Source organism: Solea solea, chromosome 16, assembly GCF_958295425.1.
Source record: "Solea solea chromosome 16, fSolSol10.1, whole genome shotgun sequence".
NCBI lineage: Eukaryota > Metazoa > Chordata > Actinopteri > Pleuronectiformes > Soleidae > Solea > Solea solea.
Genome location: NC_081149.1, coordinates 5,315,499 through 5,328,986, shown reverse-complemented (window position 1 = coordinate 5,328,986; position 13,488 = coordinate 5,315,499). Strand labels below are relative to the sequence as shown.

The 13,488-nt window shown below is 43.1% G+C and overlaps 1 protein-coding gene across 3 annotated transcripts in view; it reads right to left on the bottom strand.

Moving 5' to 3' along the window:
• LOC131475973 (protein shisa-6-like) overlaps positions 1-13,488 on the bottom strand; it is a 77,329-nt gene that overhangs the window by 45,751 nt on the left and 18,090 nt on the right. The gene's annotated exons all lie outside the window — the stretch shown is intronic.

Here is a 13,488-nt window from a genome sequence, read left to right as displayed (position 1 = left end):
CGACTTCCTGTTTAGTTGAGGCCATGGTTACTGTCGACTTTTTTGTTCATCTTGGTCGATAACATCTTCCCACCAAGTTTCGGCAAATTCGGTGGAACTCAATGCTGAAGTTGTATGATACTTCCTGTTTCGTGGCAAATGGTTGAAATTGGCCAAAACACAGAGGGTTGCCGTGGCCACGCCATTTTGAATCCACAAAACCTTCTGATAACTTTTCACCTTTGATGTGTCAAGTACAAATTGACGTGTTTTTTTTTATGTCGGTACGACAAACGTGCTTGGATGAGTTCGCTCATTTCCGTAAGGTGCAAATCGCCAAAATGGACACTAGAATTCACAATGGCCGACTTCCTGTTTAGTTGAGACCATGGTTATGGTTGACTTTTTTGTTCGTCTTGGTCTATAACATCTTCCCACCAAGTTTTGGGAAATTCGGTGGAACTAAATTTTGCATCTGTTTTCACCTTAGCGCTATAGAGCCCTTGAGCAACGCACGCATCCGGAAACTATAAGAGTTTTTATGTAATAGCAGCCGTTTCGGCCGCTGTCATTCGTGGCTCAGGCCCTAATTATCTGGCAAAATCCACACTGGGCGTGACCACCATTAATGGCCATCAAAATAAAAGTCTTTGTGTAAATGTATGTAAAAACACAGAAATAACAAAAAAATAAAGAGGCGAGCCACAGGAAATGGATTGGCGGGCAACATGTGGCACCACGTGCCGTGTGTTTGACACCTCCAACATAGCTGTGAAATCTCCAGTTCCCTCCCTCACACACCTGATTCTTCACATAAGATTGTTTTATTGTTCCGGGAAAGTGGATTCTAAAAAAGAAACGAGCCGCGCCACGTTCAAGGAGAGACGGAGGACGCGGAGACGAGGAAAAGTGTCCTCCTTCAGCGGAAGGTCGTTTTTTATTCCACTGTTTCATGGGCAGCTTTGACAAAAGCGAGAAGCAGCAGAACGGCGACGTTTTATAAGCAAATGGAGGACACGTCTTTAAAAAGTGATTTTTCCACCCGGAGCCGGCGAACGACACAGAAGCCACAGATGTGAGTTCACGCCTCGAGAGATGCTCGCTGTTTGTTTCCCGTCCTCCTCTGCTCCACTGCACGGAGGAATCACACAACAATGAAAGCGTGTGTTTTGCATCCACAAACACAACAGCGACGCCTCCAGTAACGAGGTCGTTGTTATGCATATCACAGATATCAAAAGGAACGAGCTTAAAAAGCATTTGTTTGTTTGTTTTTTAATTGATTAAGGGCGAGCAGGCGACGGCCGTGGCGGCGGCACTCCGAGACAAAGACGACTGTTTCTGCTGAAGGTCGCGACATTTGAATGACACATTCAAAGGGGGGATGCTAATAAAATATCAGACATTTGACGTCCGTAAATGAATAAACGGCACGTTATTCTGTCACGAGCTGCAGGAAAATGGAATTCATTCACACGTGTTTGGTGTAAATAAAAAGCAGATTTTATCCGATTAAAAAAAGACAGTGTTTCCAAACAGAGTCGTAAAGTCACAAACTCTCTCCATTACATTACATTACATTACATAACATGTCATTTAGCAGACGCTTTTATCCAAAGCGACTTACAATGGAATTGAGTACAATCAGCCAGGGGAGGAGTCGAACTTGCGACCACGATGTCTTTCGCAGACAGGGTACTGGTCTTAACCACTGGGCCACTGCACCCCCGAAGTCCCTGCACCAAAGTCCAGAGAGAAAATCAGTGATATTGCACCACAGCACAGGAGCCGTTAACCCACTGCTCTTGACTTCTTCTTCTTCTTTTCCTTCCGGCTGCTCCCTTCAGGGGTCGCCACAGCGAATCAACCTCCTCCATCAAACCCTGTTCTCTGTATCCCCCTCTCTCACACCAACTAACTTCATGTCCTCTTTCACTACATCCATAAACCTTCTCTTTAGTCTTCCTCTAGACCTCCTGCCTGGCAGTTCCAACCCCAGCATCCTTCTACCAATATACTCACTATCCCTCCTCTGTACATGACCAAACCATCTCATTCTGGCCTCTCTGACCTAATCTCCAAAACATCTTACACGTGCTGTTCCTCTGATTGACTCATTCCTGATCCTATCCATCTTCTTTGCTCTTGACATCAGTGATGTAAAAAAAGTCTTATTCTGTGACTTCAGTGTTGGAAATCCTTTTTCGCAGATTTACGCTGCCTCGTCTGGTAGCGTGAATCTCGTGGGGACGCAGCAGCTCCTGCGTCCCCACGAGCTAAAAATGCTGATTTTCTCCATGGACTTTGGTGTAGGAGTACGAGCGGTTTATAAACTTCAGTTTTCAGCCGGAAAACAATAAGCGAAAAACAAGGCTGGTAAAGACGTCTCTGGCACAGAAGTGCACTGCTGTGTCACTCTGAAGTGCAGCAGCTCTGTACGTGTGAATAAAAGAGGAAAATACAGACATTTTACCAAACCTGCGTCTATTTGGAGGTAAACACATGTTGAATCAATGTTCGGGTTATGGAGTTCAAGATGACTTTATGCCAAAGTAAGGTGGACCAGACGTGGACGGATTAATCAGTTGGAAACTGCCCGATATTCAATGTTTTTCTGGAAAAATGGTCAAAAACACTGATTCGGAGGACATTTTCCGAGCTCTTTTATGGTGACTCTTTTATAGACATGATATTTGTATCGAAAATACTGCATAAAATAAAAGTGAATCATTCTTATATTTGATCATAAAATCAAAAAAGTAACTACGGTTTATTGGTCGACCTTGAATGTGAAGTTCTTGATAGAAAAACAGGCGGATTTGGGTCGATGTGGAGCTGTGAGTCGACCTGCGTCGTCTCCTCCACCTGAGCTGCTGCTGCTGTTTCTGCTGCTGCTGCTGTTTCTGCCGCTGTTTCTGCTGCTGCTGCTCTAGTGCTTGCGTTCCATGCTACAAACAGATCAGGTCCAGCCTACATCCAGGACATGATCAAAACCTCCACCCCAGCCCGCCCACTCCGCTCTGCATCGGCAAACCGGCTTGCTGCTTCCTCTCTCCCTCGGCTTGCTTCCTCCCTCACTGAGAGGATCGCAGAGGCATTCACCGAATAAGACTGTTCACTGTCCTGGCTCCCAAATGGTGGAACGAGCTCCCCATCGACTTCTGGACAGTTGACACTTACTTGTACATCGCACTTATGACTAGCACTTTATAGTTTGACTTACTTGAACCACTTACTTACTTCTAACTCTTGTTTGTACCCAAATGTTGAAATGCACTTATTGTAAGTCGCTTTGGATAAAAGCGTCTGCTAAATGACATGTAATGTAATGTTTCTGCTGCTGTTGCTGCTTCTGCTGCTGCTGCTGCTGCTGCTGCTGCTGCTCTCCACGGTGCAATGTGACCTGGATGAGAGCTGGAGGATACTTATCTAATATGGGCCAGTGCGGATTTCATTGTATCCACAGGAGTCGGGAGGTTTGGGGGCGGGGGGAGGAAACTTCAGGGACACGACACAAACTGCTTAAAGCAGAACAGAGAGAGAGAGAGAGAGAGAGAGAGAGAGAGAGAACGTTCTGCCTCTTTTTGGTTTTCAGGCCAGAAAAAAACCAGGGAAGTGAGAGAGAAGTTTCATTTCTCCCAGACTGATCGCCGTCTCTGAGACGACAGCAGTTTGAAACATGACAGCAGATGTTTGCCTCCATCTGTACGTCTGTCATGTTTCCATTTGATTTCTCGTGTTTTCATCGCGAGGCGAAGGCAGCGGGGACCAAATTAACTTCAAGATTTAGGAGTTAATCCTGACGTAAAGTTAGTCTGATTTATTTATCTTTGTCTTGATGAGCTGCTTTACAATCAGTCTCATATAAAGTACCTTAACAAAGGGGTTCTTGAGTAAAAGTACAAGTATCTTTACCAGAAAATGACTTTGGTCGAATCTGAAGTCCCTTTTGTTTTTCAAGTGTTTTGTGCCCTTGAGCAAAAACACTTGCTGCAGCGTGTGAATGAGTGAATGGCTGAAAACTATAGTGTAAAGCAGCTCATCAAGACTAGAACCGCTCTATATAATGTAAATACAGACCATAATACCAACTCTTCCTCTTCTGATTTCGTTTGGTAGTAATGAGTAACAGTTAGAGGAAATGTAGTGGAGTAAAGATATATAAATAAAGTAAAATACAGATACGTGAATTTTGTACTTGAGTAGAGAACAACACTGTTTTGTAATAATGGTTTGCACTTCCAGGCCACCGTACCGCACACAAACAGTGATAGTTTTGCTCGACAGAGCTGGATTTCAGACGAGAGTCGCAGCAAACAGACAATGCTACGTCGCACGTGTTCACGAGAACCCAAACAAAACTGCAGCTCTTCAATCTCTGCTTCCAAAAACCGTGCCCTGAATTCAGAATCATGATCCACAGGCTCGCCATCGGTCACCCGATGGATCAGTGAACAAATCCGATTCCTCGCCAACACAAAGCCTCCCTAATACGAGCCGGTAGCGAGACAACACGTCTCTGCAACAATGTCACGGGAGTGGAGCGGAGACTCTGGACATCTTGTCCAAGGAAAGCGGCCGACCGCGGATCCAGTCCAGCGCCTCCGGGGCTTCGGCTGTTCCCTCGTCGTGGGCTAATGTAAGCGCGGCTGCACACAGCTCGCCTCCTCGGGGCTGGATGCTGGTCTCTACCGCTCTCGGATCACAAGTTCAATTAATTTCACAGTTGGCGGCGCCTACAGTCATTTCAGCACGGCCTGTTGTCTGGAGCTGCGGAGAAATGGGAAGAATATGATGCACCGGGAGCCACTCAGCCTCCTCCTCCTCCTCCTCCTCTTCCTCTTCCTCCTCCTCCACTCGCCCGCAGCCACAGCTGATCTGATCTGATCGCGGGCCTCGACTCTGCAGCATATTAAACTTCACATCACGGCGATGAGGCGGCCGCATGCACCATTACTGCTCCATAAAGACGTCTCGTCACCGTCTCGTTTCATGGAAGAAAATGTTGAATTCATCAGGAGCGTCTGAGTCTTCAGTCGGATCAATAACAGCTGAGTGAAGCCTCAAACGCAGAACAACTCAAAAAACTAAACAAAGACTCACATCATGAAACCGACACCTGCTGAACTCCATCTTATCTTCAATAAAACCTTTGAACACAGAGTTTAGGCTGCTTTCCCCCCCCCCGTTACTATAGAAAGTGATTACGGGCGATAAAACAATAATGATAATGATATCGTGATGGAACTTTTCCTCGACATAAAAACAAGACGCACTGGACACAACTTTGATAGAACTCCATGTTTTGCCGATGACAATGAGAGAAACAGTGTTTTGACAACAATCATGTGGCCGGAATATCTGCAGCACATGATTGTTTTCAGGTCAGGTTCATGTGGCGTTTGTTTGTTTGTACGATCGCAGGCGGTTACACTCGCTCACTGCCCACTGATAATGCTGTTAAGTACATACAGTAAGTGACCCAAACTGACCACACGAGGCAGCGGTAGACCAGCAGCTCCTGTGTCGTCATTAGCTAAGAAAATGCTGATTTTGGGACTTCAAGTGAACTTTAAGTAAATGTTGGGACTATAAGTAGATTTCGGAACTATAAATAGATTTTGGAACTATGAGTAGATTTTGGGACTATGAGTAGATTTTGGGACTATGAGTAGATTTTGGAACTATAAGTAGATTTTGGAACTATGAGTAGATTTTGGAACTATAAATAGATTTTGGGACTATGAGTAGATTTTGGAACTATAAATAGATTTTGGAACTATAAGTAGATTTTGGAACTATAAATAGATTTTGGAACTATGAGTAGATTTTGGAACTATAAATAGATTTTGGGACTATGAGTAGATTTTGGAACCATAAGTAGATTTTGGAACTATGAGTAGATTTTGGAACTATAAATAGATTTTGGAACTATAAGTAGATTTTGGAACTATGAGTAGATTTTGGAACTATAAGTAGATTTTGGAACTATGAGTAGATTTTGGAACTATAAATAGATTTTGGAACTATAAGTAGATTTTGGAACTATGAGTAGATTTTGGAACTATAAGTAGATTTTGGAACTATGAGTAGATTTTGGAACTATAAATAGATTTTGGAACTATAAGTAGATTTTGGAACTATAAGTACATTTTGGAACTATGAGTAGATTTTGGAACTATAAATAGATTTTGGAACTATAAGTAGATTTTGGAACTATGAGTAGATTTTGGAACTATAAGTAGATTTTGGAACTATAAGTAGATTTTCGGACTATGAGTAGATTTTGGAACTATAAGTAGATTTTGGGACTATAAGTAGATTTTGGAACTATGAGTAGATGTTGGCATTATAAGTGAACTTTAATTAGATTTTGAACTATAAGTAGGATTTTTAAGTCTTTTTGACTCATCTACAGTTGGAAATTTTTGGCTTTGATTCTTGTGTCGGACATCGCGCTCCTGACTCTTCAGTGACGACACTCTCTGACCAATCAGTGGCCGGCAGTCTGTTGACGTCACATTTCTAGTGTCTGCTCAGCTCGTTTGGAACCTCGTCAGAGCAGGTACATGTACGAGGTACTATCACTGATGGAAAAGCAAAGTTGAGCTGTGTAGTGGAAAAGAGCCAATAGTGTATGTTCACCAACACAGAAGATATTCAGCTACGAAATGAAACTTCACCAACCCTTACACAGCAAACCTATATTCATACATCATACTCTATGTGCGACACATGTGACTAGAACAAATGAATCCACTCACACACTTCTCACACATCCTCCCTGCTCACGGCTGAGGGCCATGCCACTGTGAAATTCCATTAGCCGCATAACAGAGTCGCAAATTAAAGTGCACGGCGTAGAGGAGAGAGCACAATTAGGATGCAGATTAGGATTATCTGCGCCGCAACCTGTCAATATCTATTATGAGCGGAGGACAAGGACGAGGCAGTGACGAGGCCGGAACGTGGAAGTGCTTCAGTCAGCAGCGTCAGCGCCACTGTCGCCGCAACCCGGCAACAATACTAAGAAGATCACAGCTCAGTGTGTCGGTGTTTTTAATCATGCTGGATGTTTTCTGAGGCTAAAGAAAATGAGTATTTACAGAGAAACGCTGCCAAAGCAAGGAGAGGAAACTCGAGGGATTAACTCCATTTTCATTGTCAGTGCTTGTTCTGCCTTAAATTCCAACACTACGTGTGAAATGTGATGTCACAAATGAACCAGATATTTTGTATCTTGATCCAAACAGTGAAGCAAAAATCATTGGGTTTGAGAGACACGTGATAGAAAATAAAGTGAACGGTGAAAACTGTCGTGTAAAGCAGTTTAATGTTGTCATCGAGACAAGAGAAGAGCTTAAAAATGCAGATTAAATCTGCTGTTACCGACCGGAGCGGCTCCAAACTTTGAATTCGGCCAGAAAAGTCAACACATAAGTCACACAAAGAAGCATTGATGGTGAATGCAGCTAAAATCCATACACATTCACACTGGTCAAAAACTGGCTTAAACCGGTTTAAAGCAGTGGTGGATGAAGAAGGATAAACTACATTCTCAGAAAACTTGACTGGTCTCAAGAGCTAGTTTCAGCATCCATTTTGTAAATCATTCACCCATTTTGGGTCAAACAGACTTGATAAGAATGCTTATGAAGGACCAGTATGTTAAATTTTAGGTGAAATTATTGTCATTTGGCAAGAAATTTGAGATAAATAAGTGTACAATCACTTGATTGTATGAGCTGTTGTTTTTCTATGCCGCAGAATAAGCAGAGGCGGCCATTTTGGGCCGCCTTTTTTACGGTCGACCACAATGGACGAGAAAAGATGCAGATTAAATCGGCTACAGCTCCAAACTTTGAATTAGGGCAGAAACACATCACTAAGTCAAACAAAGAAGACATTTGTGTGTTTAACAAGGTTCCATTGATGCTGAATGGAGCTAAAATCCAGCGTACAGTGTTATTACACATTCACACTGCTCACAAACCGGATTAAACCAGATTAAACTGGTTTAAAACTGGTTTTTTTTTAACAGTTATGGTGGATGAAGTTTGGTTTTCCGGATTAATCCACACGCAACCGGTCATCACTGTGATCCTGACCTGACCTTCACGCCCATTTACACGCAAAGACGCTCCGGTATCGACCAATGAGAAGCGAGAAGTGTTTTTTAAAACACTTTTCAGTTGTGATTTCTCCGTTTTTCTCCGTTTATTTTTTTTTTTTTAACGATGCAGCCATTGCAGTTTTAGTGGAATATTTACAGAACTGCTTAAAATGACCAACACAGAAATAAACGGACCAATATGAGATCATCATGATATGATAATGGCGAAAGGGGACATTTCTAAAAGAAATTCCAATTTGAGATAAAAAGCTGAAAACCAGGTGAGGCAGCAGCTTGACCTTCCAGTTGCGGTGAGCAATTCAGATGTAATTTCAGCGCCTGAAAACATGCACTACATAATGCATGTGCAGTGGCTGGACAAAGATTGTGTGTGTGTGTGTGTTTGTATGTGTCAGATATTAAGCGCGATTCTTCGAGTGTGCGGCTTCATTCCAGCGACCGAATCCGCTTCATTAGCCTCCCATTTAACGGAACGTGGCGAGATAAGGAGAGGAATCAGTTTGCATTGTGTGTCTGACGGCCACAGTGTGAGACGAGCTCCACTGCTCTGAATCACCCTCATTGAAGAAAGAAGCGGATATTACCACTTTGGCGAACGTTGCGGCGATTTAAAATGACCCGATAAAGACCAAACCTGCCCGGTGACAGAATAAAATAGGTTTGAAGTTGACACTGATGCGAACAGATGTCAGAGGTCACCTCTCGCGTAACACTTGTTTTATTCCGGGAGGAGAAAGAACCTTGGTGAATCACAGTGACACTGAACTGTGTCATTTCTACACAAAAAAACCAAGCAGATAATTATAAAAAAGCAATGTCTCCAGGAGCAAATGTGTAATTTCCTGTTCCAACCTATTTGTGTGTGTTTTTGATGTGAAACTTTTAAAAAAGAGACAAATGATGGATTCAAATAAGGGCTGAAACGACGAATCATTACTAAATTCAAATGACTTTTTCAGCTTCTTAAATGTGAATATTTTACAGAAAAGAAAATGTGATTCCAGTTTATTTTGTGTGTTTTTGGTTTCCTCTCCATGTAAATACTACAAAAATAGGCAGAAGTTTGAAATTTGCTCTCATTTAACAGATTACATTTGCTGTAATTAAGTCAGCAAAGATATGGCTATTTACTTCACATTTTGATCCCTGTTCCTAGTCCTTGCAATATCCTTTTAATGCGGTTTTTTTTTTATCATAAATATGCAAACTTCCAGGGCAAAGGGGAGGAAGGTCTCTTTTTAACTGGGCAATTAATAAATTAGCTTTAACATAAGGTTCAACATCAAAATAAAGGGTTCTTAATTTGTGTTTTTCTTCAAATTTAACCAGTAACTTACTTCTAATAGTGTTCAAGAAAAGTTGTAATAAAATACTGTAAAAACAACATCTTCTACAATCTTTGAGTGGATTTCACGCCGCGACGGTGAGCGAGCACATGATCCAGGAAGAGCTTGACTCACCGACTCTCTGTCTCCCGATCGATACGCAGCATCACAGTCAACACGACACGTGTGCGCAGTGCACTGCTGATGTCACAGCACATGATTTATCGATCGATTATCCTCAAGATCAAGGTTTCCAGTTTCGGTTCAGCCCGAAATGACGTCTGCGGCGTTAAAGACGGGGGAAAAAAAGGACAAAAGGAGGCAAAGTGGGCAAGTGGCACAATTGAACTCCACTCTTTTTACACACACACACACACATGGTGTGGGTGTGAGGGATTACAGTGTGAGGAGGTGGGGGGTGCGTGCCAATAAGACAAGGTCACCTTAAGTGGTTTGGGATGAGGAGGAAAAAAGCAATTCCCTCAGGACGAAAACAGGGAGCGAATTCATGAAAAAGTAATTAAGCAGGATGCACATCAGTGGACGCCACAGGCAGAGACGGTAAAGTGAGACGACAAAGGCCTGAGGACAAAGACAATGTTTGTACACCACACACACAAAAAGATTCGATTTTCTTTATAAATCCTCGGACAATTAAAGAGATATGACTGGTTTGTTTTCGAAAAGTTTCTCCTCAAATAAGTATTTGTTAGTTACAGTGAACCGACAACTCTAGATTGACTGATTCGCCCAATATTCGGCCCTGAAATCCCCCCAAAAAACTATTGATTATCGATGACAATTAATAGATGCAGGAAACAAAATTAACCAAGCGTAAGACCTGCCCACGATCGAACATGAAAATCCAGCGTTAGCGGCTTCTCCAAATTCTTCTATTTCAACTAAAGCCAGTTGGAGATGAAACCAATCACAACCCATTCAAATTTAGGATTATATAGGTTTTTTTCCACCAGTGGGAACAGGTTTAATGGGGTAAGTGTTGGACAACGTGCACCCAACAATGGCCAATCGCTTTAGCAACATTAGCAACTCTCGCTACTTTGATAGCCACTGCTTAGCCGTCTGTCATGGCTAAGTAGCAACATTAGCAACTCAGTTAGCCTGCTAATCTAACCTTTGATAGCTAAGCTCCAGTACCTAGCGTAAAACCTGCCCACCGTCAAGAACTGATATGACGCGAAACATGTAAATCCGTAAATCAAACGTAAGTATGGGTTGTTTTGAATAGAACTCATAGGTCCGTTTAGTGTTAGTGAGATTATGGTTTGGGCTAAACAAAAGACAGGGATAGGCTACATATGTGCGTGTCTAACGTATGAGTCGACCCTGTGTATAAACGCTTTAACCATTAAGCAAACTGCCAGTGGAAACCTCATCCAAGCTACTTGATGAAGACAAACCCAAGGTACCAGATTGCTGTCATTTATATTACCACTAGGGGCGCCTACTTTAAAAACTTACCTATGGGTCTTTATCTTGTAAAAACCCATTCAACCCTGGGATTAAATATGGGTTTCATGGGGTAAGTATTGGACAACGCGCATTGGCCAATCGATTTAGCAACATTAGCAACTACTTTGATAGCCACTGCTTAGCTAACCGCCAAGTGCACCCAACAATGGCGGACACCACTTTAGCAACATAAGCAACTCTTGCTAAGTAGTATGCCATGACAGACTACTCCTATGCTAACTCCAATAGCTTCAGTACGTCTAGCAACAGACATCAGATCCGCCCACAATCAAGCATTGACACGATGAATACGTGTGAATCCGCAGAGTGCAGATTAAACACATTCCCATTGGTCAAAACCCATTCAAACCCGGGATTAAACAGGTTCTTTTCACCAGTGGGAATAGATTAAATGAGGTAAGTGTTGGACAAAGTCCTCCCAACGCTGGCACACATGGTAGGACGTCACATCTTCATGACTTTAGCAACATTAGCAACTCTTTCTTCTTAGTTAGCCACTGCTACGTTTACATCAAACATTTGACCTGCGAGTAAATGCTCACAAACCCGGGATTAAAGTGGTTTTTCACCAGTGGTATTGGGTTTAATGGGGTGTAAGAAAATCCTGATCCTGTAGAAGACGAGGCAGCGTTTTCAGGAGCTCGTTGACAATTTAGGAATCTGATTCTGCTCCGGCGTCTCCTGTGGCAGCTGCTCGCGTTCCATCAAAACACACTTGCTCTGGTTCAGAGCTGCTCGACGTCGCCTTCGCCCGCAGACAATCCATCACCAGGAATAAAATAAAGACAGAGAGACAGACACACGATATCGGACATGAATCCATCTCTCGCAGCCTCAGCAGTGGCTCCACACACTCTCACTTTACTGCAGTGATTGTGGATTCACGCGAGTGTCGCGTTGTGTGCATGAATATTAATGACGACATAACTCGGAGCTTTGTTTAGCGGCTCGTTAGCCCTGACGTACGTCGGAGTCTGTACTGTTTGTTCTCTTCCTTTCACGGCGAACGCTCCCACACAAACAATGAAACACTACACACACACACACAGTTGAGTTTGAGGTCACGGCCGCTCGTAATCAAACGTGGTTTGTCTTAGAAAACAGTGGATTAAAAGCAGGGGAGTGGGTTGTTCATGTTAATGTGCTTGTCTCGAGTTGTTTGGTGTTTGGAGGCAAACAGAAGCCGCGAGGAAAACGACACTGCAGTGCAGAGGAATACACGGGAGGATACTCCACAATAGATATGAGATGATTGTGACAGAGGACATTATGTTTTTGTCCATAAAAGAAAACAATTTTTGTGAAGAGAAATGCAGGAAAAAACCTTGTGTCAGAGGTCAGAGAGGACAAGGGAAGAGCCGAGGAAAGGAAGCAGGGAATCTAGGGAAGGAGAAAGGAACGCTCAAGAAAATTTAAATTTAAATTTTCAAACTCACAAACTTCCAATGTTTTCAAGGACCAATGCATGATGTCCTGGTATTCCTATGTAAATGATAACATTTTAAGGAAAGGTGAAGTCAGGGTTAGGTGATGACCATCATGATAATCAGGACGTCTGGATTCATTTTGATTTCATGGCTGTAGCATTGTTCAAAAAAGGTTCAATGAGTGAGTTCTTCTGCCCATTTTTTCTCCAAGATATCTTTCACTTTCCATATCTGGCAGTTATTCAACCGTTTAGGAATTGCGGTACTGAGAAGCTGACGTCGCCAACGTGTGATGCGCTGGTGAATCTTTGTCTGTGATCGGACGCTCGTGCCCGCGGAAGTCCTGAGGAGCTACCGTAATGACAAGTTCATTCTCTACTTCCCGTTATCCATCCATCTTCTACCGCTTTATCCTCCACATGAGGGTCCCGCGGTGGTGCTGTGCCAATCTCAGCTGACATAGGGCGAAAGGGCGGGGGTCACACCCTAGACAGATCGCCAGTTTCTAGATATCACAGAAGGTTGAGTAGTTACGGTAATGAGGGTTAGAGGTTAGTGTAAATCTCCAGGAAATGAATGCAAATCAATGCAATGTACTCTGAAGTCATGGAAACCTGTGTGTGTGTGTGTGTGTGTGTGAGCCAGCAGCCGACAGCCAGCTGCTTAACTCACACATGTACGATGGCGGCTGACAGGAACGTGAGCTTTGAAATGACGGGCGGCCGCCTTCGCGCTGCTGACGCCTGTCACCTGTGAGGTGCAGCGAGCAGGTGACGTTCCTCACAGCGACAACACTTTAAATACAGTATCAGCCGTCGCGTGAAAAGACTCGTCGCATGAATCATAAAAGACGGCGACTTCCGTGCCTGCTGTTCATGTCCTTGCTTCAATTTTAAATCAACAGCATCTCATGTCAGCGCTATTTTACACTAAATTAGCTTCAGGGTTGATGAAGAAGACCATGACAGATTCATTGATTAACTGTTTACTTTTGGGGGATATTTACATACGTAAGAGGCAAAACTGAGTTTTCTTACAGAATTCTGTATTTGACCAAAAAAATAAAAACTATTAAGACATGAAATATTTGATCGCTGAAAGCTTCACGTAAATGTCACTGAAGGCACAG